At 36.0% G+C, this 15,000-nt stretch overlaps 1 protein-coding gene across 1 annotated transcript in view; it reads right to left on the minus strand.

The window, feature by feature from the left end:
- Positions 1-15,000, minus strand: part of LOC135209705 (uncharacterized) — a 122,919-nt gene that overhangs the window by 60,193 nt on the left and 47,726 nt on the right. The gene's annotated exons all lie outside the window — the stretch shown is intronic.

Here is a 15,000-nt window from a genome sequence, read left to right on the forward strand (position 1 = left end):
ACAGGAGTTAATTATGATCTGCCCCCAGAGAGAAAAGAGAAATGCGTTGCATCATTAAAAGTTGCAGCGTTATGAGATTTTAATCATTAAAAGAAATGACTGTAAAAATGAATATTCTGCGGTTGAAATTTTACAGTTATTTCTTGCATTATGATGTCAGTCTAAAATGCGATATTAATAAAAGGATCGGCCTCATGTATCAACACGACGCCTCACTCAAGAGGATAATGGCCCAACCTACGTAAGCAATTATACAGACCAAATTAAAGTTTATTCATGCACAATGCGATTAGGAACATCGCGTGCAGTTTACAAATTACTTTTAATAAGACTAATGTTTCAACATTTATCATATTCATATACTACAAATAATTTATAGATATATATTATATAAGTGTCTACCCATGAAATTCTTGTTAAGAAAAGTAAATAATAAAAAAAAATTATACAAACTTTCTGGGTCCAAACTTCTGGTCTTAAGGAAGTCAATTTTAGAATACTAGAAAGGCAGAGGAACCCATATTATGGAATAGATGGTAAATGTAAGTTCCAAAATAATAATTAAAAAATGGCATAGGATGAGATAGAGGTATACTTGTGGATAATTTCTAATTCTCTCTCTCTCTCTCTCTCTCTCTCTCTCTCTCTCTCTCTCTCTCTCTCTCTCTCTCTCTCTCTCTCTCTCTCTCTCTCTCTTTCTCTTTGCTGATCTGAAACTGAAACCAATCCATCGTACATCTGTCCATGTCATAACCATTTTCATCTTTGTGCCTTTAATAGTTCCACTCTCTCTTCTCCTTCTCTCTCTCTCTCTCTCGCCTCGTCTAGGCTCCTCTCTCTCTCTCTCTCTCTCTCTCTCATTAGTGATACGAAAGGCAGCCTCTTGAAAAACGCGTACCTGATCCAATCCCCATCTCCTTTCCTAACGCATCTCGATTCTCATTTGCCAAGAACCAGCTCATTTAAATGTGCTTTGGTCCGAAGAAGAGCTCAGAGGAGATTCTGAATGGGAGAGCCGTTGCAACCACTGGCATCACGTCACTCTCGAAAGGGATTGAATCCTTTCACGGTTCTGCCTGATCTTTTCGGAATTGGTTACAGCAGCAACAACAGCTGTCTTGCTAGTTATCCGTCGACGTACCTTGATGACATGGGGCGGGGGATATGGTGTGGGGGCGGGGGGGAAGGGCGGGATTCGTGGTAAAGGAGAGTTAAGGATTCTTTTTAAAGTGGGAAAATCATCCACAAAAACTGGTATGATACTTAAGTCCAGGCGCGAGATTCGTTTGAGGGAGGGTACGGGGAAATTTTGCGTGATTTTCAATTTTCTATAAAAGGAAACTATTGAGATGGCTATTTGTCTGTCCGTCCGCACTTTTTCTGTCCGCCCTCAGATCTCAAAGACTACCGAGGCTAGAGGGGTGTAAATTGGTACGTTGACCATCCATCCTTCAGTCATCAAACATATCAAAGTGCAGCCCTCTAGCCTCAGCAGTTTTGGCTCATATATCATCATACGCTGTACAGAAAACTAGAAACTTTGGTGCCTTTTTTACTTGTTTAAAGTAGTTCTTGAACTGGTGTTCGGAGCTTAACAATCTGTAAAAAAAGGGGGGTGGGCGGGGTGGAGGTGACAATAAAAATGTAAAATATTCAAACAGATGGATCCAGTGGTTGGAGACATCTTGGATGAAATTCACGTATGAAAATGTTCTTATGCAGCTCGCATATAAATGGTGATATACAAACATGAATGATTACATATGAAAGTAGATATTGCTAGTAATCTGTTTAAAAAAAACAAAAATCCATTTTCAGTAATTTAGCCATATAAGAATTGATTTCCTGGTATTTAGCAACGACATTACCACGGAATGTTCTTTCTTTCTAACAATTCTATAGAGACATTTATGTAAACTTTACTCATAATTTGAATAAACCAGTAAGAGTGGTATATCTAACACTTCTGTAAAGGCATAGGCTTAGTCTTTTACCCACAACTTCAATAGATCAGTATGACTAGTGCCTAGCTTTAGACACAAATACCCAAACTGAAATAAATCAGTAGGACTAGTACCAAGCTCTAGACACAAACACTCAAACTTAAATAAACCAATAGGCCTAGTACCCTGCATGTTTTTGTGACACTGGGTTTGACACTGGTACCCAGCCATGGGTACAAATACCCAAGCTTAGATGAATCAGTAAGGCTGGTACCCAGACTTGGGCACAAATACCCAAGCTTAGATCATTAGATGAATCAATAGGATTGATACCAGGCCTTGGGCACAAATACCTAAGCTTAGATGAATCAATAGGATTGATACCAAGCCTTGGGCACAAATATCCAAGTTCAGATGAATCATAGGACTTGGTAGAACCCAGCTTCAAGCAAGAACACCCACCAGTTTCCAAGCCAAGAAACAAACACAAAGGGAAGAAGCACAATGCTCTTACAAGCAAGGCCTAAGCAATCCTTATGGTTCTTGTCTTTAGACCCGAGGCGAAAGAGACGCATCATCATGGCTTCCATATATAATGCTATGTCAACTTTTGTTTCCAAGTTCTCCTTTTCCACTCTTTCATCTACATTATTCCAGGAGGCAGCAGAGGTCGCCCTTGAAAACGTGAATGAGCTTAGCCACCTGTGTCTCCTTCAATTTAGATGAGGACCCTTTTTATCTCTCTCTCTCTCTCTCTCTCTCTCTCTCTCTCTCTCTCTCTCTCTCTGTGGATTTCTTTCCTTTCTGTTCTTGGCTTCCAAACTGATTAGAGGAAACGAGGAGGCTTCTTATTTCAACTGTCAAAACAGACGAATCATTCCTTTATTTAATTTTTCCTTCCACCGACTTTTTCCAATTGAACCGCAAGCATTTTGTGTTAGTTTTTTCATTATTTGTTTCCTATGAAGAAGAAATCCTCTGTCTGTCTGTCTGTCTCTCTACATATATATGTATATGTATATATATGTATATATATATATATATATATATATATATATATATATATATATATATATATATATATATATATATATATATATACATATGTAATCCTTTTATTATAATATACTAAACCCCAGGACTGACCCAGTCCTTTCTTTCTCCTCTCTCTCTCTCTCTCTCTCTCCTCCTCTCTCTCTCTTCTCTCTCTCTCTCTTCTCTCTCTCTCGCTCTCTCTCTCTCTCTCTCTCTCTCTTCTCTCTCTCTCTTCTATCTTCTTTCTTCTTCTTTTCTTCTTTTCCAGCGGCAAAAAAAAAAAAAAGCCGTTCAGTTAGTTCTGTCAATACCAATGCCAATAAAAAAAAAATCTATTCATATCCACCTTTTCTATTCTCCTCTACTCTCGAGTAAATATTCCTACTTCTCTTCTCCACCCACACTTCTCCTCCTCCTCCTCCTCCTCCTCCTCCTCCTCCTCCTCCTCCTACTTCAAGTGGCACGTGCACTTGGGCACTTCTTTTGTAATAAAGAAAGAAAAAAAAAGTGCTCAGTACGAGGACCCTTCAGGTAACAATGCCCCGAGGGTCCCCGCTCTACTACAGCCGAAGATATCAAGGAATGAGAGAAGCGCGGAATGGATCGGAGCTTCAAAGTGTTCGCTAATGATCTACGAATCTCTTTTGTCAACAAAGCCGCCATTATTGTTAAAAATACTGCATTCCTCCGGGTCTGAGATGTTTCTGATGTCTTCTGAATGGTTTCAGGTTGCTCTGTGAGTCTTTGGAGACGCCCACACGTCCCCAGACGGACCTATATATATATCCTCTCACACACACACACACACACACACACACACACACACACACAAATATTGTGTGGTTGTCTGTATAATGTGCTAGCAGTTAACAATTAAATATTGAGACGATGGAAACACTTTTCTTAAGTAGAATGTCCCGTACTTTTATGTGTGCTTGAAACTGACACAGTGTCTTGGATGTGAGTTCAAATCCCGTCTTGAGGAATTGCACTTATTCTCTAATTCAATTTTGAGCTACACCAACCTTCACAAACACACGAGACACAAACACACACGTACATGCGTATACACTTTTTGTATGTGAAATGGGTCCAACAATTCTATATATTATTGAATCCATTAAAACTTATTCTCTCATTGAATTTCCAGCCACACAAACCTTCACTAAGACATTCTTATATCGTGTTTGTATTTGTAACGAGAATGAATATTCTACCGTGAAGTGCTCTGTAATTCTGCGTTGATAACGTTTCACCCAAAGAACGACGGTTTTCTGTAATTTATTAAGTAGCAATTAAAGTCCAAAAGGCAAGTATCAGGAATTGATCGTGACGGAAGAAATGTGTTTGAGTCTCATACAACTAAGTAAAGTTAATCAAACACCCTAACGCCTATCCTTTTAGGTACTAAAGCCTAATATTCTGAAATCATGTCACCTTATCACAGAAATATCCTTGACTTCTCTTTTATCACTTCTCCCACTAAATGATCCATAAATGGAAACAGATAATCACAAGTGTAAACAGCCTCCAAGGCTAAAGCAAGATATTTATTTCTTCCGAAATAAAGTGTTGACTTTGTACAGATCAAATGCTTCAGGGCGTAAGCCACTTATCGAGGATTTTCCGATGTAATATCGGAACATATAAATTTAATTTCTCAGAGGGGCTTTTAATTTAATAGAATATACGTATGGGAGCCCATAGTAGTTAGTGATGATCGTTGTTGAAAGTGTTGAATTAGGCAAAAAATTATTAGTAACATGTTTATTATGATCCAGCAGTAAAATAGTCACTAAATAATAATCAACCGCATATCTATCACAGAACGGACTGATCCTAAATTTGTAAGGGTGTCTTAAAAGTTTACAACTAACTCACGAAATCTTTTCAAATATAAATATCTCATAGAAAACGAAATATAGATTTACTAATGAATAGGTCTGCTTTTGTACGATGCCTGTGAAACATATATAACAAAATCCACGTTTCCCAAATTACGAAAGTAATGTTAATCTAGGCAAAAATATTAAGTGGCATTATTGTAGAGTTGCCAGATGTTGCCACACGAAATTCACCGAGCCAGGTGTACAGGAGTGTTACGAATTATTTCCGTAAAAATTATGAAATATTTGATACAGTAAGAATCTGGGGTTTATTCTGTATATTAATAATGTCATTCACGTTTATAATTCCACAAAGCAACTATATTAAAAAAGGATTTGTCTACGTTGAATTAATTCTGAACAGGTGAATGTTCAGAGACAAATCTTACATCTAAAGCCTGATTGATGCGAAAGGATTTCAACTTATTTAATATCTGCATCAGGTGTTCTTCTCTGAGCAGAGAATGCTACAAACGCCCTTTATTATCGTGTAATACATGTACATTTAAATGTTTTTAGTGTTACGTAATCAGAGATATTGTAAATAAGAATTTCTTTTATATTTGTGTCGTTAGGTATTTTTTTTGTCTTATTAATATTTTGGTGTTTGACCTTGAAAATATCTTCTGGAATATATTTTTAAAATACATCGACAAATTTGGCAGAAGTGAACTTTATGTAAATTAGGACTCCAGGTCAGGGCGACAATTAAGAGCGTAGCACCTCACGGCATTTATAAAAGACCCACCGTCCCTTGGCCTAACACCCACCCCAACTAAAAAAAAAAAAAAAAAAAATCCACGTGAAGTATGAAATTAATTTTCACTGGCAAAGATCCAAAAGCAAACAAAAGGGCGATAAAACGAATTCATTTATTGTGGGGGGTTTCATGCCCGCTAATCAGCAATCCGAAAGCGTGCGCTCTAACTTCCTCTTCTACGAAATGCTTAATAAGACAGCTGTGCCAAGCCGTCTCACGATTGTGACAGGCCTCATTTGCATTTAAATGGACTTTTACGGAAATCTGAAATGCAGGCCCATTTTTTCCACTGGTGGGCATGCACGCGTCTCATGTCCGCCTGTCTGTCTGTCTTTCTGTCCGTGTCCGTCTGTCTGAGTTTCTGTCGGACGGGCGAAATGGAAAAGAGAAATAAAGTGAGAATTTATTATTTTCTTCCTCCACGAATCTGTCTACAGAGTCTAGGTCCTCATTTTTCTATTTTGTGTCTCTGACTTTTAGAAACATCTTCTTTAATATATTCCTTTCTTTCTCAACATTGAGCAGTGTTTAGTGACGGCGGGTGGCTCCAGGGGGACTAGAAACAGTGGTCGCTGCTACATTCGTACTGACCAACTATTAACAAGACTTCAGTAACATCTATCTCTTTCTGCATCAACAGGAAAGCTTATCAGCAACTTGTCTAATTCTCCCACGACAGTGGACTGTTCACCTATATTTCATTCATTTTCCAATACCTATTCATATAAGCTATCCAGGACATTATTCTTGCCTAGATCGTTGTCTAGGACGAATATTTCTTGGTGGTCTTTATCTTCATGATATCTATAGTCTTTTGTTTCAGCTGGTCCACTGATATAGTGGTTGGTGTCGTGGCATGCAACTCTGATTTCGCAGGTTTGCGTCTCCCCCAGGGTGATGAAAAATCACTGGCTCTGGATCATGATCAGTCACTGCTGCAGTGTGGAGTCTGCGGTGGGAGGTTGAAACCAACATTCTTTGGAAGCTTGAATTTCAAGTCAATGGCTCCTGTGTGCTTGTTCCATGTGGATAGGTTTCATCTACTGAAATGATGATAATAACAATAATAAGTTAAGTATATTTTAGTTTTCCAGACCACAGCTCCCCTAGGGCTGACCCGAAGGATTAGATATTTTTACGTGGCTAGGAACCAATTGGTCACCTAGCAACGGGACCTACAACTTACTGTGGGATCCGAACCACATTATATGGGGAAATTAATTTCTATCACCAGAAATAAATTCCTCTGATTCCGCGTTGGCCGAGCCGAGAATAATGACATGGAAACCTATGTAAGAAAGCCTTCGACGTGATACCACACACATGACTAATAGAATGCCCGAAAGTATATGGGGCAGAGGAAAACACCATCAGCTTCCTCAGAAATACAATGCACAACTGGAATACAGTAATTACAAACTCTGGAATAAAACTAGTAGAGGTTAACATCAGGAGAGGGATTTTTCAAGGCGACTCACTGTTCTTACTTCTCTTCGTAGTAGACATGATTCCCATGACAAAAGTACTGCAGAAGATGATACTCAAGAAAGGAGGCAACAGAATTAACCATCTGATGTTCATGTATGATATGCGCCTCAAGGAAATAGATACCCTAATCCAGACTGTAAGGATTGTATCTGGGGACACCAGGATGGAGTTTGAAATAGGAAAATGTGCCTTGGTCAACTTACAAAAAGTCATAGTGACATGGACTGAAGGGATAAAGCTACCAGATGGGAGCAACATCAAACACATAGATGAGACCTGGAGATAATAGAATGAGAGGATATAAAACACCAAGAGATAAACGACACGATCAGGAAAGAATATATGCAGACTTAAGGTGATACTTAAGTCAACTCAACACCGGGTGATGAAAGCCATAAACACATGTACAGTACCTGTAATCAGATACTAGCGCAGGAGTAGAGGAATGGACGAAGGCTGAACTCTGCAGCACAGATCAGAAAACTAGGCAACACGTGACAACACACAAAGCACTACACCCTAGAACAAAACCAACAGATTATGCATAACACGAAAGGAAGGAGATGGAGATAACATCTCATCCATATGCAGGAAGTGCAATATGAAAAACGAGACCATCAACCACAAAACAAGCGAATGTCCAAGACTTATGCAGATCTAGTGCAATAAGAGGCATGATTCAGTAGCACAAGTCCTCAACTGGAGCTTGTACAAGAAACACCAGCTAGCTTGCAGTAATAAGTGGTATTGAGACCAACCTGAAGGAGTGATAGAAAACGATCAGGCAAAGATCCTCTGGGACTATGGTATCAGAACAGATAGGGGGATACGTGCCAATAGTCCAGATGTGACGCTGATTAACACAATCAAGAAGAAAGTATCACTCATTGATGTTGCAATACCATGGGACACAAGAGTAGATGAGAAAGAAAGAGAAAAAACTGATAAGTATCAAGACCTGAAAATAGAAATAAGAAGGATATGGGATATGCCGGTTAATATTGTTCCCATAATCATAGGAACACCAGGCACGATCCCAAAATCCCTGAAAAGAAATCTGGAAAAACTAGATGCCAAAGTAGCTCCTGGACTCCTGTAGAAGAGTGTGCTATTAGAAACAGCGCACATAGTAAGAAAAGTGATGGACTCCTGAGGAGGCAAGATGCAACTCGAAACCCCCCACTACAGAAACCCCCCATCCCAGTCGAATAGGATGACTGTGATAGACTTAAAAAATTATGTTTTTACGACAATCTCCAACGGGTTTTTTTTAAACACGTCGCAAAGGTGGATACTTACCGGGTTAAAAGGGGTCACTATCTAGGAAAGATTCCAATATTCCGACATGGCCATATCATACTTCGACCTATCCTTTCAGCATTGCTAATCTTTTAACCACTTGTGTACATCCGTTATCTTCAAAATTGTAATTTCTCTCATGCAAAATATATCATTCAAAGAACTCATCTCAATATCTTCGACTTTTAGAAAAGACAGCTGTTAGTGAAAGATCTGATTCCTATTGGCCTTAGCTATTTTAACCACAGTAAATGGTTTTGTCTGCAAGTCTGTTTAAACTTCACTGTACTGAATATTTCGGTGTAAGACTTTTTGTGGTATGAGAGAGGAGGTAATTACTGTTTGTTCCAGCTTCCTAAAGTGTGTACTATATCTGATTGTACATTGATTTAATTGTTCAGGTTACACCCTAAATCAAAATCTACTGGTTGAGAAAGAATGGTGTCCACAATTCCTTGAAATGGAAAAAGGTAAGAACATCAACCATTCATTGCTTTAATTTTGTTATGTTAATGGCCAATATTGCTTTAGGATTTTTCTTAGATGTTAGGTGAAAAGACAGTAATATTCAGGACTTGAGATATCAGTGTTAATTATTTTTTCAATTTCATAGAAAAAAGTTTGGTTATATGTTGCACTGACCTGTTCTGACCTATGAGAACAGGAAACCTTGGTGACATCCATTTTTCGAAGTCAGACACTGACCTAAATACAATTTTTTTTCATTTCCTTGCTTGGTGCATTTGTTTTTCGATTTTTTTTTTTTTTAACAACTGACCTTTTACTGTGACATCAAGCCTGTGCTGTGATTTCGCAGTTGGAATAATAGTAAGGTTGTTGACAGTTTTGTTTTCAGAAATTTGGTGCAGTCTTTTATTTCTTCTAGAGTTTTGTTAGGCATGTCAATCTAACGGTTCCTACGCCACTAGTGCTATATTTAATTTTTCATAAAGGTTCGTAATTTCTGGGCAAAAGAAATCACACTCTCCTTTTGTAAACGTCAAGTGATTGTTTTGTATTCTCTGTTTATTTTGAAGTAAATTTGAAGTAAATTCTTTTGACAACATTGGGGCACTTACAAATCTGCGCAATCAAGTGCTTGGTCACTAGACAGTATGCTCCAAAAATCTATTTCACCCCAGTATTTAATTTGTGGGCATTTTCTTTGAGGCGTCTTCCCAGATTCTGTTCTCGAGATCATTAAGTTCTCCTAGGTTGGTGATGTTCTGTCTGTCTGTCTGTCTGTCTGTCTATTATAACTGTATTTAATTTGTTCTCTGGTTTTTTCTCTAATAAGGTCACCTTCTTCTTCTAGGTTGGCAATATGCTCTGTGAAAGTTCTCTCTCTCTCTCTTTCTCTATTTCACAACTGTATTTAATTTGTAATCTCGTTTTTTTTAAAGATTTCACAACTGTATTTAATTTGTGATCTCTGTTTCTTTAAAGAGGTCGCCTTACTCTCCTGTGTTGGTGGTGTGTGCTGTGGAAGTTCCTTCTCTCTCTCTCTCTCTCTCTCTCTCTCTCTCTCTCCCCCCCCCCACCCCTTTCTCTCTCTCCATGCAAGAGGAACTTAATTGGCACTCTCCCCTCCTACTTCGAGTCATCTCAGAAAAGACCTTCCTTGACACCAGACTACCACCCTTCAAGATTTGTTATCTCGTCCCCCTTTTATATCTGACTGGGATCTCTCCCACTGTCTGTCTGTCTGTCTCTAACGGTCATTCTACCACGATCTCGGCACCTCATTACCCCCACGGTTTAATACTCAGCTCGGGACTTCCGCCATGGAATCTACTACTACTACCACTACGTCTCCCTACCCTCATTTCGGAGTGACTTCATCTTCCCTCTCCCCCTCCAGATATGATTATCGTGTTTCTTGTTCTCCGCGGAAATGGCGTCATTCTATTATTCTCTGGGCTCTGGGATTCTTTGCTCTGCTCGGATTTTATGCCTATCCTGCCAGCTCGTAAAAACGATATACAACTCTCACCCCTTTCTCTCTCTCTCTCTCTCTCTCTCTCTCTCTCCCTGCATTTGAGTTCCAGTATTCAGGCTCCAATGTTCAATATTTCTCTTGCCCGTGCTCTGCCAACTATGGTTCAAGGGAGTTTTTTATTTTTCATTCAATTTATTTTTTTATGCAGAGGCTATAAGCATTTGTCTTATAAAGATATTATGCTGTGTAGTATGCCAGATGTTTCACTGGATATTCAAAATACAGTATCTAACTGTTTCTTTCATCTAAGTTCATCACTTTTAATTCCTCGCTGACGAGAGCAGGTTACATCTTTTTATTTTTCATAAGTGTTCCACCAACCAGTATCACTCAATCATCGTCATTTTACTTCATTGTTCAATCATGCCCAAAGAGTCTTTTTCTCGTCAGGCTGGGGAGGTTTATAAAAGGTTAAAGTTTAGACGCAAACTCAATCTAATACTAGTACAACATGCTACAATTATAATGAATTTCTCTTCAGAAAACTACGCTGCAAAGCTTGAATCAAATATGCATTTTAATATTATATTTTCAACTCTAGGTTTCATGCCAAGAGATTACACTTAGATTCATATTCTGCTTCCATAATTCATTAGAAAGAATATTTTGAATTTTTGTTATGGAAATGAGTTTACTTTCAATGTTTATCCAGAGTATATAGCCTTGGAAAACGGTTGTATGGGTAATCACTTAAAAGCTGTGACTAATGCAGGGGTTTTATATCACTAAAACGTTGGGTATAAATTTCTGTCACTGTAATGTTTATATTTTTTTTTCTTGAAAATACATAAAACGAGAGTTCCCATGTTTTTATGATGAAAAAATCTGTTTTATGAAATAGCCTATTGTGTGGTGGTTATATATTCGGGTATCATTCTAGAGCAACGATTAAAATAGCTCCTTTATATATTTCCTTTCCCATTTTCTGTGAGAGAAATGGAATGGATATATGATATCACAGGAAAAAAATTACATTAGGGGAACGTTCCAACACACAGATACAAGTGTTTGTTCATCTGCGTTTGTGTTTTACTTTTGTATTAACACTATTACAGCTAAATCTATCATGACTAAACTGTTCCTCATACTTTGTCCAAAATGTCTCTATCTTTGAGACGTTATAAAATATGTTATTCAATGGTTTCCCTCTGTGTCATTTTAGTTGGATATTTTCTAAAGTGGTTTCAAATTTTACCAAGTCGTTTTTCACGGAATCTTTTAGTAATAATGAACCCAAAAATTGATCTTTTGTAAGATACGAAAATATTATAATACTGATTCTTTTGTGATCTTGGAAGTATTGTACTTTTGTAGGCGATAAAATATCTATCTATCTATCTATCTATCTATCTATCTATCTATCTATTTGTATGTATATCTATCTATCTGTGTGCCTGTCTGTCCGTCTACTTATCTATCTATCTCTCTGTCTGGCTGTCTGTCTGTCAATCTGGCTGCCTGTTTGTCTATCTATCTATCTATCTGTCTGTCTGTCTGTCTATCTGGCTGCGTGTGTGTCTATCTATCTATATATCTATCTATCTATCTATCAATCTATCTGCCTGTTTGCTGACCTAGCTATCTATCTATTTATCTATCTGCCTGTCTGCCTGTCTGTCTGTCTGTCTGTCAATACAATCTGTCTACTTGTCCGTTCATCTATTACTCTATCTATTTGTCTGTCTGTCTATCTGACTGTATTTCTGAACCAGCAGAAAGTAGCTTCACCACAATTCTCTTCTATATAATATCTAGCCCTGGATCATTACAGCTTTTGGAAATTGCCCCTTTTGTCCATGTTGCTATTTCATATCTATACTGTTTACTTATGGGATACCCTTATTCATAGACAGGCCAGGGATCTCACTCACCACGGCAGGGCTTTAAAATAACTTCTTTTCTACATTTGGCCATTTGGCGTATTTCGGGAGTGGAAATATTTATACTTACGTGTGTTCCCTGCATTCCTAGGTTAACTATTGTCATAGAACCAAACCTAGAAGGCATGGGCTCGAATTCAGGTACTGGTGGAAATATCTCTCACATTTAATTCCTAATGGGTTTGGATATATGTAAAACTTGAGTACTTATGATTATGTGAACATGTATATATATATACATAAATAAATTGATCACGAATTTTATAAAACGTGATGCTATGTATAAATAAAGGTTTATGCCATGGAGGAAAAAATGAAAGGCGAGAAAGCCAAGAACTTTCGGTCTAGCACGACCCTTCACTCAGGCACAACTGATCATACAAAGTAAAAACATGGTAACAGTAGGCTTAATATCCAAACTGACATTACAAGATTAGCAATAAGGTCGGTTTCACTCTACAGAAACGAGGAAACGCCTGAGGCCAAGATTAGCGATTTTTAGGCAGCCACACCTTGGAGGAGCACACACGTGGTAAAGGATTGTGCTAGACTGAAAGTTCTTGGCTTTCTCGCCTTTCATTTTTTCCTCCGTGGCATAAACCTTTACTTTATGTATATACATATTACATTATATATTATATATACTATATACATATATTGTGTCTATATTTGTATTTATATAAATACATATGTAGTGTATACATATTTAGTATATAGTATATATATATATATATATATATATATATATAGATATATGTATAATATATATATATATATGTATTTATATATAGATTAATATATATATATATATATATATATATATATATATATACATATATATATATATATATATACATATATATATATATATATGTGTGTGTGTGTGTGTGTATATATATATATATATATATATATATATATATATATATATATATACATATATATATACTATATATATTATATATATATATATATATATATATATATATATATATATATATATATATATATATGCATGTGTGTGCGTGCTACATTTCACCGATCTTCATAAAGATTTCCTAGGCTTTAGCGTTTGTTATGAAGAAAAATATTAATTCATCCTTTTAAAAGCACCACTTGAAATATAATTATGGTTGATTATCCACTCCACAACATGATTAAAATAGTTTTATCCGCTTACGAAGAGCAAAGTTTCATTTAAAAAAAAATCGAGCGCAGATTTATTCTGTAATTTATATCCTAAAGAATTTACATTGTTACACAATTTTAGATATAAATAACAATATATTTTAAGACAACAGTGATCTAAAATTACCGAACAGGACATTTATAATAATAAAAATAATAAAAAACTTGATTATAATAATAATAATAATAATCTTTTACAGCACATTCCGATGATCTATTTCTTTAAAAATATATAGGCATCATTTACAATAAAGCTTTTTTCGTTCCAGGACAAACACATTATATATATATGTATGCGTATATATACATATATATGTATATATATATACATACATACTATATATATATATACATAAATATGTATTTATATACACATGTATATATATATATATACATACATACATACATATATATATATATGTATGTATATATATACATATATCATATCTATGTATATATACATACATATATAAATATGTATATATCTATAAACTTATGAAACATACTATCATGCACTACAGCGCAACACTCAAGGCAACAAAAGCTCTTCATTGTATTTCAAACAACATTTTGGACGCATTACATATTGCCCACTGCAGTATACATCAGCAGCCAGCTTAGCCATTTCAGCCATAACATGCAAACACCAGGAACAATTCATTCTCAGTAGCTTTTTTGACATTCCCTTGACGAAGATTATGATTTTATTATTTTTACAGAAGAATTGAAATAAATAAAAGGAGGAAGAGAGAAATGTGTGGTATAAAGATTCCTGAACCATGGCGAATGAATGAATAGGTTATTCATTGATTGACTGCTATCATCAATTTGCATTCTGCTTGAGCCACTGAATAAAAAATGATTCATTTTCCTCTGTTGTTATTGTTGATCTTTTATGCTTCATCTTCAGTTACTCGAATGAGTTTTTATATAAAATTATTAAAACAAAAATTATTACAAATGTTCACCTAACTTTCTTCAGGTTAACTGAAATCAACTCTTAGAACAGAGGGTTCTGATAAATTCCCATCACTTCCTGATATGTAAATCTAAGACAGATCACGTTTATAACGTATATTCCTATGTAAGACATAGGGAAAGGCATTTAATGAAAGTGCTTAATCATATCTGTATTTTATTTTTTTTTTAATCTGGTTTATGTGGAGTACAATGTGTTTAATACACTAGCTTTATAAAAGATTCTTTACATCATATGGTATATATATGTATATATATATAATTATATTATATTTATATATATATATATATATATATAGATATATTTATAGCTTTAATGAATATTCATTTCTTTAATAGCTTTAATCTGTGCATAAGCCCAAAAAATTTCGATAAAAGAAAAATGACCTGAGACACAAAATTTTCAAAAAAATATATATAGTGTGGCTAGTGGCAAGTGCATAATATTTAGGCAGCGATGCTCATTTATTTTTCATGTTTACGACTGCTATCTCCTTGTAGTTTTAAATTCTGCTTTTAAACCTATATATCAATATAAATGTTT

This window comes from Macrobrachium nipponense, chromosome 38 (assembly GCF_015104395.2).
Source record: "Macrobrachium nipponense isolate FS-2020 chromosome 38, ASM1510439v2, whole genome shotgun sequence".
In the NCBI taxonomy this organism is placed as follows: domain Eukaryota; kingdom Metazoa; phylum Arthropoda; class Malacostraca; order Decapoda; family Palaemonidae; genus Macrobrachium; species Macrobrachium nipponense.